This window comes from Mesoplodon densirostris, chromosome 17, assembly GCF_025265405.1.
Source record: "Mesoplodon densirostris isolate mMesDen1 chromosome 17, mMesDen1 primary haplotype, whole genome shotgun sequence".
NCBI lineage: Eukaryota > Metazoa > Chordata > Mammalia > Artiodactyla > Ziphiidae > Mesoplodon > Mesoplodon densirostris.
Genome location: NC_082677.1, coordinates 3968368 through 3983365, shown reverse-complemented (window position 1 = coordinate 3983365; position 14998 = coordinate 3968368). Strand labels below are relative to the sequence as shown.

The following is a 14998-nucleotide window of genomic DNA, read 5'->3' as shown; positions in this document are numbered from 1 at the left end:
AAAACCAAATACTGTATATTAATGCATATATGTGGAATCTAGAAAAATGGTATAGATGATATTATTTGTAAAGCAGAAATAGAGAGACAGACACAGAGTACAAACGTATGGATATCAAGGGGGAAGGGGGAGTGGGATGAATTGGGAGATTGGGATTGACATATATACACCACTATGTATAAAATAGATAACTAGGGGACGTACCTGGTGTTCCAGTGGATAAGACTCAGCCCTCCCAATGCAGCGGGCCCGAGTTTGATCCCTGGTCGGGGAGTTAGATCCCACATGCCGCAACTAAGAAGTCCGCATGCTGCAACTAAGACCCGAAGCAGCCTAAATAAATAAATAAATAAATATTTAAATATAAATAAAATAAGATAGATAACTAACGAGAACCTACTCTATGGCACAACAGGGAACTCTACTCGGTGCTCTGTGGTGACCTAAATGGGAAGGAAATCCAATAAAGGGGATATATGTATACGTATGGCTGATTCATTTTGCTGTACAGCAGAAACTGACACAGCAGTGAAAAGCACCTATACTCCAATAAAAAAGAAGAAAACAATTTATCTTGAACGCTAGCACTTGAGATGATGAGGGCTGCCTCTCCCAGATTTTAAGTTGTCCTCCCCTCATCAGCTGTGGCAGAGGGATTTAGGTTTAATCTTTAAAAGTGTTTACTCTGTGTGATTGTGTGATGGGAGAGTAGTTTGTGTCTTGGGAGTTGATGATAGTTAAGCACCTTCTTACTCAATATAACATCACCAAGAAGCTCTTGAGTTTGCCCAGGTGAGAAAGGGGTTTAACTATGTTGACTGCGTACATGGAGAAGGGCAATTACCACGTCCACCTCAGGAAAGTGTGAGTCCAGTCGTCCGGAGACACAAAGAGTAACCTTGACCCCTTGACACAGGGTGAGGAGTACTTACAGCTTCAGTGATTTTATAATGTTGACCCCCAACACTCAGAGTTTTTTTGGTGATCTGGACAGCTTAAATAATTTACCCCAGGTCTCATGGGTGGATAGAAGCAAGGCAAAAAAGCCTTGTAATGTTTTAAAGTGTCTTAACTTTGTTAATTACCAAAAAAAAAAATTTTTTTTTTCACAGCTCTGACCCCATGTGCTCATTGTCAAAAGATGTCTAACTCCTGGTCTTATAAGGCTAACGACTCGAGCTCAGTATAGGGAAAGACCTCTTCTAACCTATTCAGAACAAACGTTCTGAGCCCTGGGCTGGCTCTTTAGGGCTTTGGGGAAGTGTGATCTGATTCATCATGCTGCTCCAGGGATTCAGTTCAGTGCCAAAGCAGGCCCTCAGATCTGCAGCTGTCTGTTACACGTGAGCACTGGGCTCTTCTCACTTTTGCAGTAATTTTAATAGCATCTGCTAGAGTAGTGTAGGTTTCAGATCAGAGATGGTGACGTGATGATGTCATTCAGGCATTTCTCATTATCATTCAGGTAAATACCTTAAGGTCATATTTCTTAGGCCGTATAGCAATGAATATCCTTAAAAAAGGAAATAAACTAGGAACATTTAACCTGTCATATTTAAGCCCCAAATACAGATCCATGAGAGTTTCAGGCCTAGGGGAAGATGGACAGTCTTCTAAGCACATCCTCTTTGGGCCCCCGAGAGCCTGCACTTAAAATTTCTAAGTTAATTGCCAAGCCTGCTTTTAAAGACAAAAGATGTTATTTCCCTTTCACTTCACACTCAATATTATGTCAGTTCGGGTCTCTGACAAACGGACACATCAAGACAGGACTATACATACAAGAGGTTTATTGGGGAGACACCTGTTAAGGATAAAGGCGGAGAGAAAGGAGGGGGGACGATGGAGGCTCGGGGAGGAGAAGCTGCAGACTGCAGGGCTGTTCTGAGAGCAGCTCAGGTGGGCATCGTCAGGGCTGACACAGGAGCCCGCCACCGGCAGGGACGGCCCAGCTCTTGTCCCTGCTCAGGCCGGTCACTGGCTAGGGGCAGCTTGGGGAAGCGTAGCCTGGGCCTGGGTGCCTTGGCAGGCCCCAAGGGTGGGGGCACCTGGAGGCTGTCAGCCAGTTGTGTCCCCACCACAGGCTCTCTTGGGTGGTGCACCTGCAAGATCGCCACAAACACGTAGCATCATTCATTTCCAGAAACAGTCACAATTGGATCCTGGTTTAGTCTGAATCCTCTGTTTCTCTCCCAAACCACCTGTAACCATTTTCTATTGCTTGATCCCAACTGCCAGCGGGTAAGTTAACATTGTTAGGGACTTCCCTGGTGGTCCAGTGGTTAAGACTTGGAGCTCCCAATGCTAGGGGGGCTGGGTTCAATCCCTGGTCGCGGAACTAGATCCCGCATGCATGCCGCAACTAAGAAGTCTGCATGCTGCAACTAAGGAGCCCACAGCTAAGACCCGGAGCAGCCAAAATAAAATAAATAAATATTAAAAACAACAAACAAACATTGCTACGGGTCTCATTTTAACTTTCTCTTTCCCAGCTTAAAAAAACTTATTCCTTTCACTGCTACCCACGGGATCCTCTTAGGGTTTGCCAAACCCCTTTGCCAAAGCCCAGAACTCCAGCCGGTGTTCTCCACGAGCAGGATGCTGTCTGAGAGGCAATTTACAAGAGCGATTAGGAGCACAGACTCGGGTGACAGATGTTAGCTCAAGTCCAGAGTTTGCCACACGATGGCTTGGAGACCTTGTGCAAGTACTACAAGTCTCTGGTCAACATCTTCCTTGTTTGTGAAAGGTGGATAACAATGACACGTACCTAGTGGGGTTAAAGGGGATAATGCATGTACACACACCATGCTGCAGAAATAGTTTTAACGTTGTATCCAGTCCTGAGCTTAATTTATAAAAGGACTTTTGTTGCTGACTCATACCCAATTTGTGATCCACTTGGCTTAGCCTTGAAGTACTTCTGTGCATTATTCATTCTCAGTAAGTATCTGCCAGTGTGATACTGCTCTCTCTGTTTTTCCTTCCTAAATGTACTCTACTATTTGTATTCTTGCTCCTTGACCCTCCCTCCTCCAGCTTTTCTGCAAAGTCTGTGCTTCTGGGAATCAGTTAAAGGTTTTCATTTTTGCTTTTTTATTTTGGGGGCTTTTTAGTGATGCTGTGAGCCAAGAGGTAAGAAGCTACTTGTATAGTGGTTAAAGTGGTCCACCTCTGAGCTCTCATAACGAAGGCCTCTTCTGGATTCATAGTGGTTCCTAGGTTTTCAGAAAGTTGGCATAGCCACAAACTCTTTGATCTCTGTTTCATGAAAAGCAATATATTGAAAGGTGATGGGAATCCCCCCAATCTGATTATGATCCTAATTTGATCCCTCTCATTGCTAATAATCTGGAAGGGGAATGCCAGCCCCACTCTGAAATGCTAATCATAATCATAATCATAATCAGCACATCATCTTAATTTTCTATGACATTTCATTTGCCCAAAGAGATTTCATGCTTATTGTCTCATCTGATGTTCAAACCAACTTGAGAGTAGGTTGGGTAAGAATTATTTATGCTTATTTTGGAAGAAACTGAAGTACAGAGAGGTGAATAATTTGCCTAAATCGACTAAAAGGCCACTGGCAGAGTCAGAAACAGATCTTGGATTTCTTGATTTTTGTTTCATACTAAATGACCAAAGAATCAGAATGTTGTTGATGATGCTTGTGCAAAGCCTATGAACCCACCAGCTATTCCATCTTTTGGGGAACACAGGTGGAACAATGACAAATGGAGTAAAATTCACAATAGTAAACCATTTTTTTGTTTACAGCCCTCACTGCACCAGCTCATGTGTGATCTCCAGCTCTTTTCAAATTCTTCTTGTTGCTTTCTGTGCATCTCTCTGGAGGAGTCTCACGTGTGCTTGCAAACAAGTTCTCTCAGGTTCTGCCCATTGTCTGTGTCTATAACATGAGTAACAATCTGATATTGTTGTGGTCGTATTTTAGATCTGTCAACTCTGGAACTGCACCCAAGAAACAACTTCCTCTAAGGGTAGACTCTGAGGATTGGGTTGTTTTCTACAGTATTTTTGGACTATAATAGGTAGGGCTTTGCTCCTTCATCTGTGACGTATGTTTTTGACGTCTCATTTTTTTTTTCCTTTTTTTATGAGTGGGATTGTGTTTCTGTCTTACTGGTTGTTTGGTCCGAGTCTTCCAACACTGGAGTCTGTAGACTGTTGGGTAGAGCTGGGTCTTGGTGCTGAGATGAGGAGAATATAGGCAATCTACCTGAAAAAGAATTCAGAGTAATGATAGTAAAGATGATCCAGAGTCTCAGAAATAGAATGGAAGCACGGATTGAGCAACTACAAAAAATGTTTAACAAAGATCTAGAAAATTAAAGAACAAACAGAGATGAACAACATAATAACTGAAATGAAAAATACACCAGAAGAATCAATAACAGAATAACTGAGGCAGAAGAACAAATAGGTGAGCTGGAAGACAAAATGGTGGAAATAATGGCTGAGGAGCAGAATAAAGAAAAAAGAATGAAAATAATTGAAGACAATCTCAGAGACCTCTGGGACAACACTAAATGCACCAACATTAGAATTATAGGGGTCCCAGAAGAAGAGGAGGAAAAGAAAGGGTCTGAGAAAATATATTAAGAGATTATAGTCAAAAACTTCCGGGCTTCCCTGGTGGTGCAGTGGTTGAGAGTCCGCCTGCCAATGCAGGGGACATGGGTTCGTGCCCCGGTCCGGGAAGATCCCACATGCCGCGGAGTGGCTGGGCCCGTGAGCCATGGCCACTGGGCCTGCGTGTCCGGAGCCTGTGCTCCGCAACGGGAGAGGCCACAACAGTGAGAGGCCCGCGTACAGCAAAAAAAAAAAAAAAAAAAAAAAAAAACTTCCCTAACATGGGAAAGGAAATAGTCACCCAAGTCCAGGAAGCACAGAGAGTCCCATACAGGATAAACCCTAGGAGAAACACACCAACACACGTATTAATCAAACTAACAAAAATTAAACTCAAAGAAAAAATATTAAAAGCAGCAAGGAAAAACAAAAAATAAAATACCATGGAATCCCCATAAGGCTATCAGCTGATTTTCCAGCAGAAACTCTGCAGGCCAGAAGGGAGTGGCAGGATATACTTAAAGTGATAAAAGAGAAACACCTACAACCAAGATTACTCTACTCAGCAAGGATCTCATTCAGATTCAACAGAGAAATCAAAAGCTTTTCAGACAAGCAAAAGCTAAGAGAATTCAGCACCACCAAACCAGCATTACAACAAATGCTAAAGAAACTTCTCCAGGCAGGAAACACAAGAGAAGAAAAAGACCCACAAAAACAAACCCAAAACAATTAAGTAAATGGTAATAGGAACATACATATCGATAATAACCTTGAATGTAAATGGATTAAATGCCCCAACCAAAAGACACAAACTGCCTGAATGAACACAAAAGCAAGACCCATATATATGCTGTCTACAAGAGACCCACTTCAGACCTAGGGACACATACAGACTGAAGGTGAAGGGATGGAAAAAGATATTCCATGTACATGGCAATCAAAAGAAAGCTGGAGTAGCAATACTCGTATCAGATAAAATAGACTTTAAAATAAAGACTGTTACAAGACATAAGGAAGGACACTACATAATGATCAAGGGACCAATCCAAGAAGAAGGTATAACAATTATAAATGTTTATGCACCCAACATAGAAGCACCTCAATACATAAGGCAAATGCTAACAACCATGAAAGGGGAAATCAACAGTAACACAATAATAGTAGGGGACTTTAACACCCCACTTACACCAATGGACAGATCATCCAAACAGAAAATAAATAAGGAAACACAAGCTTTAAATGACACATTAGACCAGATAGATTTAACTGATATTTATAGAATATTCCACCCAAAAGTGGCAGAATACACTTTCTTCTCAAGTGCTCATGGAACATTCTCCAGGGTAGATCACATCTTGGGTCACAAATCAAGCCTTGGAAAATTTAAGAAAACTGAAATCGTATCAGTCATCTTTTATGACCAAAATGCTGTGAGATTGGAAATCAATTACATGAAAAAAACTCTAAAAATCACAAATACATGGAGGCTAAACAGTGCACTACTAAATAATCAAGAGATCACTGAATAAATCAAAGAAGAAATAAAAAAATACATAAACAAATGATAACAAAAACACAACAACCCAAAACCTATTGGATGCAGCAAAAGCAGTTCTAAGAGGGAAGTTTTTTTTTTTTTAAAAAAAGGGAAGTTTATAGCAATTCAATTTCACCTCAAGAAACAAGAAGAATCTCAAATAAACAATCTAACCCTACACTTAAAACAACTAGAGAGGGCCTCCCTGGTGGCGCAGTGGTTGAGAGTCCGCCTGCCGATGCAGGGGATACCGGTTCGTGCCCCGGTCTGGGAGGATCCCATGTGCCGCGGAGCGGCTGGGCCCGTGAGCCATGGCCGCTGGGCCTGCGCATCCAGAGCCTGTGCTCCGCAACGGGAGAGGCCACAACAGTGAGAGGCCCACATACCGCAAAAAGAAAAAAACAAACAAAAAAAAAAAAAAAAAAAAAAAAACAACTAGAGAAAGAAGAACAAAGAAAACCCAAAGTCAGTAGAAGGAAAGAAATCATAAAGATCAAAGCAGAAATCAATGAAATAGAAACAAAGAAAACAATAGCAAAGATCAATAAAACTAAAAGCTGGTTCTTTGACAAGATAAACAAAATTGATAAACCCTTAGCCAGACTCATCAAGAAAAAATGGGAGAGGACGCAAATCCATAAACTTAGAAATGAAAAAGGAGAAATCACAACTGACACCCCAAAAATACAAAGGATTATAAGAGACTACTACAAACACTTATATGCCAGTAAAATGGACAACCACGACAAAATGGACAAATTCTTGGAAAGGTACAATTTTCCAAGACTGAACCAGGAAGAATTAGAAACTATAAACAGACCTATCACAAGTAATGAAATTGAAACCATAATTAAAAATCTTGCAACAAACAAAAGTCCAGGACCAGATGGCTTCACAAGCGAATTCTATCAAACATTTAGAGAAGAGCTAACACCTATCCTTCTCAAACTCTTCCAAAAACTTGCAGAGGGAGGAACACTCCCAAATTCGTTCTATGAAACCACCATCACCCTGATACCAAAACCAAAAAAAGACATCACAAAAAAAGAAAATTATTGACCAATATCACTGATGAACATAGAGGCAAAAATCCTGAACAAAATACTAGCAAACAGAATCCAACAACACACTAAAAGGGTCATACACCATGAGCAAAGGGGATTTATTCCAGGGATGCGAGGATTCTTCAATATATGCAAATCAATCAATGGGATACACCACACTAACAAATTAAGGAGTCAGAACCATATGATCATCTCAATTGATGCAGAAAAAGCTTTTGACAAAATCAACACTCATTTATGATAAAAACTCTCCAGAAAATGGGCATAGAGGGAAACTACCTCAAGATAATATAGGCCATATATGACAAACCTACAGCAAACATCATACTCAATGGTGAAAAACTGAAAGGATTTCTGCTAAGATCAGGAAGAAGACAAGTATGTCCACTCTCGCCAATCTTATTCAACATAGTTTTGGAAGTCCTAGCCACGGCAATCAGAGAAGAAAAAGAAATACAAATTGGAAAAGAAGAAGTAAAACTGTCACTGTTTGTAGATGACATGGTACTATACATAGAAAATGTTAAAGATGCCACCTGAAAACTACTAGAACTAATCAATGAATTTGGTAAGGTTGCAGGATACAAAATTAATGCAGAGGAATATCTGGCATTCCTATACACCACCAGTGAAAAATCAGAAAGAGAAATTAAGGAAACACTCCCATTTACCACTGCAACAAAAAGAATAAAATACCTAGGAATAAACCTGCCTAAGGAGGCTAAAGTCTTGTACTCAGAAAGCTATAAAACACTGATGAAAGAAATCAAAGATGACATAAACAGATGGAGAAACACACCATGTTCTTAGATTGGAAGAATCAATATTGTGAAAATGGCTGTACTACCCAAAGTAATCTACAGATTCAGTGCAATCCCTATCAAACTACCAATGGCATTCTTCACAGAATTAGAAAAAAATTTTACAATTCGTATGGAAACACAAAAGACCCCAGATAGGGCCTCCCTGGTGGCGCAAGTGGTTGAGAGTCCGCCTGCCGATGCAGGGGATACGGGTTCGTGCCCCGGTCTGGGAGGATCCCATATGCCGCGGAGCGGCTGGGCCCGTGAGCCATGGCCGCTGAGCCTGCGCGTCCGGAGCCTGCGCGTCCGGAGCCTGTGCTCCGCGACGGGGGAGGCCACAACAGTGAGAGGCCCGCATACCGCAAAAGGAAAAAAAAAAAAAAAAAAAAAAAAAAAAGACCCCAGATAGCCAAAGCAATCTTGAGAAAGAAAAACAGAGTTGGAGGAATCAGCCTCCCTGAGTTCAAACTATATCACAAAGCTACAGTAGTCAAGACAGTATGGTACTTTCACAAAAACAGAAATATAGATCAATGGTACAGGATAGAATGCCCAGAGATAAACCCATGCACATATGGTCACCTAATTTACGACAAAGGAGGAAAGAGCATACAATGGAGAAAAGACAGCCTCTTCAATAAGTGGTGCTGGGAAAACTGGACAGCTACATGTCAAAGAATGAAATTAGAACACTACCTAACACCATACACAAAAATAAACTCCAGATGGAATAAAGACCTAAATGTAAGTAAGACCAGACACTATAAAACTCTTAGAGGAAAACATAGGAAAATCACTCTTTGACATAAACCACAGCAAGATCTTTTTTGACCCACCTCCTAGAGTAATGGAAATAAAAACAAAATAAACAAATGGGACCTAATTAAACTTCAAAGCTTTTGCACAGCAAAGGAACCATAAACAAGACAAAAAGACAACCCTCAGAATGGGAGAAAATATTTTCAAATGAAACAACAGACAAAGGATTCATCTCCAAAATATACAAATAGCTCATGGAGCTCAATATCAAATAAACAAACAATCCAATTAAAAAATTGGGGGCTTCCCTGGTGGCACAGTGGTTGAGAGTCCACCTGCCAATGCAGGGGACACGGGTTCGTGCCCTGGTCCGGGAAAATCCCACATGCCGCGGAGCGGCTGGGCCCGTGAGCCATGGCCGCTGAGCCTGTGCGTCCGGAGCCTGTGCTCCACAACGGGAGAGGCCACAACAGTAAGAGGCCCGCTTACCGCAAAAAAAACAAAACAAAACAAAAAATTGGGAGAAGACCTAAATAGACATTTCACCAAAGAAGACATACAGATGGCCAAGAGGCACAGGAAAAGATGCTCAACATCACTAATTATTAGGGAAATGCAAATCAAAACTACAATGAGGTATCACCTCACACCTGTCAGAATGGCCATTATCAAAAACATCTAGAAACAATAAATGCTGGAAAGGGTGTGTTGAAAGCAAACCCTCCTGCATTGTTGGTGGGATGTAAATTGATACAACCACTATGGAAAACAGTATGGAGTTTCCTTAAAAAACTAAAAATAGATCTACCATATGACCCAGCAATCCCACTACTGGGCATATACCCTGAGAAAACCATAATTCAAAAAGAGGTACCACAGTGTTCACTGCAGCACTGTTTACGATAGCTAGGACATGGAACCAACCTAAATGTCCATTGACAGATGAATGGATAAAGAAGATGTGGCACATATATACAATGGAATATTACTCAGCCATAGAAAGAAATGAAATTGAGTTATTTGTAATGAGGTGGATGGACCTAGAGTCTGTCATACAGAGTGAAGTCAGAAAGAGAAAGACAAATACCATATGCCAACGCATATATATGGAATCTAAAAAAAAAAAAATGGTACTGATGAACCTAGTGGCAGGGCAGGAATAAAGACATAGACATAGAGAATGGACTTGAGGACATGGTGGGTGTGGGGGAAGCTGGGGCGAAGTGAGAGTAGCATGGACATATATACACTACTGAATGTAAAATAGATAGCTAGTGGGAAGCAGCAACATAGCACAGGGAGATCAGCTCGGTGCTTTGCGATGACCTAGAGGGGTGGGATAGGGAGGGTGGGAGGGAGGCTCAAGAGGGAGGGGTATGGGGACATATGCATGCATATGGCTGATTCACTTTGTTATAAAGCAGAAGCTAACACAGTATTGTGAAGCAATTATACTCCAATAAAGATCTATTAAAAAAAGATGTAGGGCTTGGTTTGCTCAAATTGTCTCAATCATGTTATGTATTTTATGATCCAAACTCATGTACAAATAAGGAAATAAAGCAAGTTGTGGTCACCTGCCCCAGAAAGATTACATTTTGCCCTATGGGAATGGGAACCACTGATCTTTGCTAGTAGTCGTGCCCAAGTTCCCTGAGTTGATACAGGTAGTAAAAGAAGAGAGTGATCAGAGTTATCCAGAACCTTATAGAGAACTGAAAGGATGATATCATTATCATTCCACTGTTTACACAAACAGCATTGTACCACCTTTTAGTTCTCATTTTAGACCCTGCCCCCTCTTATAATTCAATTTCAAGTTTCAACTCAGCACACCCCCTTAGGGACCAAACAAAATTTAAAAATAAGAATCACTGAGAATGAAATGATCATCACAGGATACAAATTTGTATCCAACCAAAACAATACCAGAAACACTTCCAGCAATCATTAAGAAGGTCTTGGGAAATATGGCTGAAGTTGATCTGCAGCCAAAGAAGTCAGAATTTGAGTCTTATTCTGAGTCTTAAAGGCAAACATGCCTAAAAGAAAATACACAAACTTAAAAGATCATTTTGCAATAAAGCATCCAAATAAGAAAGCCAAAGGGAAGGAGAGACCTCAAATGTTAATTACAAAATGTATCCACTCCCAAACAATGGAGAGGTGGAGTCAGGATAAGTCACTCCACCCATGAACTTTCAACTTTACAGTAACAGCCACAGAGCCTCTAGAAGCTGGATTGAAAAAACCAGATTTTCATTTTCTGTCGGAAATTTGAGTGAAAATTAGTTAGCTTTATTTACAGTATTTCAGTTCATCTATCTTTTGGAAGCAGCAGTACAGAACATGAATGCAAATTACACATTCTATTCCCAGCTCCCAGCATGCATATGGCAGGGCTGAATTTAGACCATGGGAAAAGGGGGAGAATTTAAGTTAAGTGACTAAGAACAAACACCTCGATGATCTTCACCCACCAGAGCATCCTCCTGAGTTTATAGGTTGCCACCCCTTGGAGCTCTGTGGGAGACTCAGGTAAACTCAGTCACAGGAAGCTAGAGGCTGTTTAGCTCCAAGTTTTGTAGCCTGTAGAGATGTAGCCTCTTTTTTACAGGAACTTTACAGATAGTGTGGGGAGATGCAGAGCAGTGCTACCCAACTGCCGCTGAATTCCTAGTCTTCTCAGTGCCTTTGAAAAGACTTGTATTTAAAACTAGAGTAAAACACCCAAAATATGCCCTACCCACAGCCAGACGCCCAAACTAAAAGGCTTATCTGCCCCAGTTCTCCTCTTATCTGGCTGTTGTCTCCCCTCTAGGCTTTATTTATCTAACTCTACTCATCTTGGAAGGATCGACTTTTTTCAGGAAGTCATCTTTGCTTACTCTAATTGAAACTTCTTTCTCACTCAAAGTTTCTCTCCCTCAGGCCTAGAGTAAGATTTTCAGAGGACTGTGGGTGTGAGGTTTTAATGCTCGCCCATTATACTTCAAAGCAAAAACAACCCTAAAATATACAATATGTGTACAAAGTCTCTAACTTCTTCCTATAATTGTTAGTGTTTTTATAAAGTTTTTCATTAAAAAAATAATTTGTTTTTGGCTGCACTGGGTCTTCGTTGCTGTGCGTGGGCTTTCTCTAGTTGCGGCGAGCAGGGGCTACTCTTCCTTGTGGTGCGCGGGCTTCTCATTGCGGTGGCTTCTCTTGTTGTGGAGCACGGGCTCTAGGCACGCGGGCTTTAGTAGTTGTGGCACACGGGCTCAGTCTTTGTGGCTCGCGGGCTCTGGAGCGCAGGCTCAGTAGTTGTGGCGCACGGGCTTAGTTGCTCCGCGGCATGTGGGATCTTCCCGGAGCAGGGCTCGAAGCCGTGACCCCTGCATTGGCAGGCGGATTCTTAACCACTGCTCCACCAGGGAAGCCCTGTAATTGTTATTTAGATGATTTTTTACTTAAATCCAATTCTTTCAAACACTCTTTTGGTACCCTTGATTTGACGGTACTCAAGGCAATGCTAATGCTGTTTGTTCGATTAACCACCTGTTTCCTTCACCAAAAGGAATGCATTATGAGATTAGGGACTTTGGCTGGTTAATTGCTGTATCTCTGAAGCCTAGAACAGCAGGCACATATAATAGGTTCTCAGTATGTTCAACTAATGAATAAAAGGGAAATCTAGCTGTGTTCAAATATTTTAAGAACTTCATGTGGCAGGTGTGTAAGTGGGGATACCGGGCTGGGTTTTCTTCTGTGCTTCTGAAGGCAAAGAACTACGGATGGGAACTATTGGGACTGAACATACAAATTTTCTGAGATTTAGAGCTGGTCATTATTACCTCTAGATTAGAATTAGAGTTGAACATTACCCTTGGCATCCTCATAAAGCAGTGACCTCTCCCCATCGGTGCAAGTACTCAGAGTCAGAGCAGCATCTGTCAGGGGATTCCTTCTTGCAGAAAGGAGTAGACAACATAATCCTCCCGCCCCTCCAGCTATCCATGTCCTAATCCCTAGAACCTGTGACTGTGACCTTACATGGCGAAAGGAGCTTCACAGATGTGATTAAGGACCTTAAAATGGTGAGATGATCCTGGGTTATTGGCAGGGGGTTAGGGGTGCTCAATCCAATCACATGTGTCCTTCAAATCAGAAAACCTTTCCCGGCTGAGGTCAGAGTCAGAGGATGATGTGAAGAAGGGTCAGAGAGATGCAACGTTGCTGGCTTTAAGGAAGGAGAAAGGGGGCCACAAAACAGGTAATATAGTTAGCCTCTAAAAGGTAAGAAAGGCCAGTAAAGATCTCTCCAGCAGTAGCCTCCAGAAATGAACATAACCCTGCTCTCACTCTGATTTTTTTGTGACATGTGTTGAAGTTTTGAATTCCATTGGAATTCTAAATGTACAGAACTGTAAGAAAATAGTCATGTGTTTTAATCCATCAGGTTTGTTGGAAAACTAATACAATGACCTTTAAGATTATTTTCCAGATCTGAGACTCCATAATGCTAACCTGTCGGAGGAGGGATTGGATTAGAACCAGGAAAACAATTCCAAAAGTGAGGGTTATTAAACATGGAGGTGATTTATTAAGCAGACTGTGAAATCCCCATCTCTAAGGAGCTTAAAGATGAGAGTGGATGAATGTGACCTGTCTAAAACTCAGTCTAAAGTTCCACCATCCGAGTCCAGGGGATGAACTTGATGAATTCCTACTCTCCGGAGTCTATGAAAGGAGCCCAGTCTATGAAAAGAGGCAGGATTTCTGTAAGACTGGGGCAAACTGCCTTTAAATGGAAACAATTTCCCTTCTGAAAGCATTGGGGTATTAGGTGAAAATGTCCAAATTGAAGCAATTTAAAACCTCCATTTCCTATTTGGCATGAGTTATGAAATTTCATATGAACATATAGACACATAAACAATGTAGCCATTGATATTATGCCCAAACTGAGCCTGTCATTTGATTTTGAGTGATGGAGCAAGACCGCATATTTCCATCCAGGGATCTGTTACAATAGGAACCGTTTTGATTATATCTTAAATTTAAGAAAACTCCTTCTTGGGGAGTTTTGGGGGAGTGCAGGCCTCTGAGTCTGCAAATCAGTTCGAATACAGCCAACACCCTCTTCGGGAATCTGTTCTGTCTTGCCCAACTAAGGTCCCCACAGAGAGGGAGAGAAGAGCTGCAGATTTCACTTAAAAGTTCCCCCAGTCTGCTCTTCTGGGTACCTTAAGCAGTGACTGGAAGGTCCTGCTCTCTTTTCTTTCTTTCTTTTTTTTTTTTCTGATAGAGGGAATTTTTCTTTTTCTTTTTAAAAATTAATTAATATTTATTTTTGGCTGCGTTGGGTCTTGGTTGCTGCGCGCGCTTCCTCTAGTTGCGGCGAGCGGGGGCTACTCTTGCGGTGCGTGGGCTTCTCATTGCGGTGGCTCCTCGTTGCGGAGCGCTAGCTCTAGGCGCGTAGGCTTCCGTAGTTGCTCAACACTTCAGAGAGGGATCTAGCATGACTAAACCAAGACTCTCTGGAGTCTCTAGTCTGGGTTTGAATCCTGAGGGCCACTTCTGGCAACGTGACCTTGGGTAAGTTACTTAACCATGAGTTTACCCACAAAGTCACTGCTTCCTGACTTTGGCTTAACCCCTGGGAAGGGGAGCCCCAAGAATAAATGCGGTAATTTTAATTTTTTACGCAATCCATCAGATGGGACAGGGAAGGGTGGGTTGCACGTAGCTCAGAGTGGTCAGAAATTAACTGAGATCCAGAAAGTTAAGAGGCGTGATATTTCGTGCACACCTGAGCGGACATTCGTACCGATACACCAGACACCTCGAGAACTTCCGTATCCCGCGATCCCCACGGCTATGAGCCTCGGCCGCTCACCAAACGTTCACCCCTTCTGGGGCCGGCTCAGTTTTCCAGGCCTTTCCCCTTCCTAGGCGTCTCCTGTGGGTTCCCAGTCCGAAGGCTGGACGCCCACGTCGCAGCCGCGGCCGGAGGTGCCCACGGCGGCGAGACTAGCGGTCCTCCGGCTCGTGGCCCGAGCACGGTCCGGCAGCGAACCTCGGACCAGTAGAGGCCCTCGGGAAGCCCCCCCGCACCAGGGTCGCGGGTCGGCGCGTGAGCGGGCAAAAGGCCGGGGCGCGGGGGTCAGTCCCGGGCACGCCCCTCCTCGCCTCGCGCCGGCGCTCTGGCAACTGGGGCGGGGGGGCGGGGGGAAAGGTGGGCCAGCACCGCC

At 42.6% G+C, this 14998-nt stretch overlaps 1 long non-coding RNA gene across 6 annotated transcripts in view; it reads right to left on the bottom strand.

Moving 5' to 3' along the window:
• The window catches only part of LOC132477321 (uncharacterized), a 27425-nt gene extending 12427 nt beyond the window's left edge, over positions 1–14998 (bottom strand). The window contains exons 1-3 of one of the 6 annotated variants that reach the window (XR_009530261.1): positions 14557–14998; positions 4148–4243; positions 205–333 (exon numbers count right to left, since the gene is read on the bottom strand). This is a non-coding gene — a long non-coding RNA (uncharacterized LOC132477321). The remainder of the gene's footprint in view (positions 1–204; positions 334–4147; positions 4244–14556) is intronic. The other 5 variants (XR_009530260.1, XR_009530264.1, XR_009530259.1 and 2 more) reach the window with 5 other exon arrangements.